This window comes from Ceratina calcarata, unplaced genomic scaffold (assembly GCF_001652005.2).
Source record: "Ceratina calcarata isolate Rehan_Ccalc_2016 unplaced genomic scaffold, ASM165200v1 scaffold232.2, whole genome shotgun sequence".
NCBI lineage: Eukaryota > Metazoa > Arthropoda > Insecta > Hymenoptera > Apidae > Ceratina > Ceratina calcarata.
The window spans coordinates 213,194-215,321 of record NW_017145072.1 but is presented as its reverse complement, the minus strand read 5'-3'; the positions used below and the strand labels follow the sequence as shown (position 1 = coordinate 215,321).

Below are 2,128 nucleotides of genomic sequence, written 5' to 3'. Positions count from 1 at the left end.
GAAAATCTATGTTGAGTATAACTAAATAAATATAAAGAATATAAAAATTGTAATGAACAATAAAATATAAGAATAAATCTGTTTTATTAAAGAAATGAGTCTAATAAATAATATAATTTCATTTTTCAAATACCTAATTTGTTATAATAGACTAGATTTATTCCTATGTATATTGTTAGTAATTTCTGGAACGTGCTATCGATTTTACACTATGAAATATTCTTCACTTATGTGTACCAGACTTAGACGTAAAATAGTCACACGTGAGTGAGATGGTTTATGAATATGTAACTAGTGCATTAGGGCGTACAAAACGTTATACCCAAAGTTAGACACAATAGGTTTCCACTGTTAGAGGGAACACACAAAGGCCCAGTGTTATCCTATTTTCGCAAATATACTACAATTCGTATTCGTGTCGCCGTTAAATTTAAATCGCCAGTTTTTATTAAAACTCATTATTTACATAACGACAGATAATTAAAGAGAGATGATCTTCTACATAAGCTTTTAATTGTTTTCAAGATAATTCCTCGAGAATCGAAATAGATTAGACTATTACCTCACCTCATATAGGACAGTCAATATGGTCACAAATATTACTTTTTTATGTATTGAAAAGTCTAATAACTTATTTTATCATTAGCGATTGACAAAAGTTCATACAAACGCATTTTACTTGAAATCTACGTGATCGTACAGAAGTCTTGAGAATTAATTAAAACGAACTAAAAAAACTTAAATATGGTACGTGTACCCAGAGGGCACTTCGCGATAGAAGACAAACCCAAGGATTACAAGCGAGAAACGGGAACGTTTCATATCCGTCTCCAAAATAAGATCTATATTGTACAACAGACTTGTTACTAACATATGTAACTTTCTTTCACTCATAACTTACGAACCGTGCCCATCCCCAAGCTAAAACAAAGTGCGTTTTACCCAGCTCATTCACCTCTTATAACATATAAAAAAATCATCAAAATCGAAGGTAAAGCCCATTTTCAACAATTTTACCCATTATTCTATGTGAACAGGAAAAATATTACGAAGCAGTATCGATTAAAAATTATTAACACTAATATTCCCACTCAACGGTACCAAAAAAAGAGATAAAAGAATGAACCGAGAGTCTCGGCTCGACGTTCATTAACGCAAAAATCTGACTGTATATAGATGGGTACTCCATAACCGCAGAATAATAAATAACATCAAGGAAAGTTGGAAAAGCTCGCGGTAAAGGGTGACCTTTATGTTTGTAAATTGGTATTCATCGCAGCGGCAGGCGAGACCGCGCTGAGGGAGCTTTAAAATTTCAACACTACCTGATGCGCCCGAGTCTTTTGTGCGAAATTGTAAATTAAACGAACCCCGCATCTGTGACGCGTACCGCCGCGCGATGTGTCGATCGATATCACCGAATGTCAAGACAACTTTATTACACGACACCCACACCCGACTCGCGTCGCTCGTTCCTATTTTTCACCGCCTCGCCTCGTTGCACCTAGCGCGTCCTGATTGCTCCGTAATCCGTAGTGAAGGACTACTTCCGGTTTCCGCGCGATGCCCAAGTTAATAGAGTATTAGCATCATACGTTAAGCCTAGACGGTCGCGAATATACATATACATATGTACGTGTATGCATATGTATGTGGAATAACAACATTGAACATAGGATGACGCAGCGCGAGCAACGTGGAACTTGCGCGCTATGAAGAGCATACTCGACACTGCACGGCACGCAATAAATCAAAGGAATATTTTTTAGTTAAGAGTTTATAACCCATGCAACTGAAAAACATTACAAATCCAATGACGAATATCATATTCTATTACGAGGTCTGATGAAACAGGAACCGAATTGTGTTTTGTAAGTAAAATGCTGAAGATAAAGATCAACTAATGCTAAACCTGCAGACGCAACAGCGAAATCGGCTGTCACAAGAAAGAAATTGGAAACCCGTCGATACATCCTGAAGAAACGGTCAAACGTGAAGCCTCATCGTCAGGCCCGATATACAGAGTGTGCCACGTAACACTTTTCACGATTTTTCAAGTACTTGCGATAATCTGACAAAAAAATATTTTCAATAAAAATTGATCAGTTTTCGATTGGCTATACATTGC

At 36.6% G+C, this 2,128-nt stretch overlaps 1 protein-coding gene across 1 annotated transcript in view; it reads right to left on the bottom strand.

The window, feature by feature from the left end:
- The window catches only part of Fife (regulating synaptic membrane exocytosis protein fife), a 91,821-nt gene that overhangs the window by 35,325 nt on the left and 54,368 nt on the right, over positions 1-2,128 (bottom strand). The window lies entirely within an intron of this gene.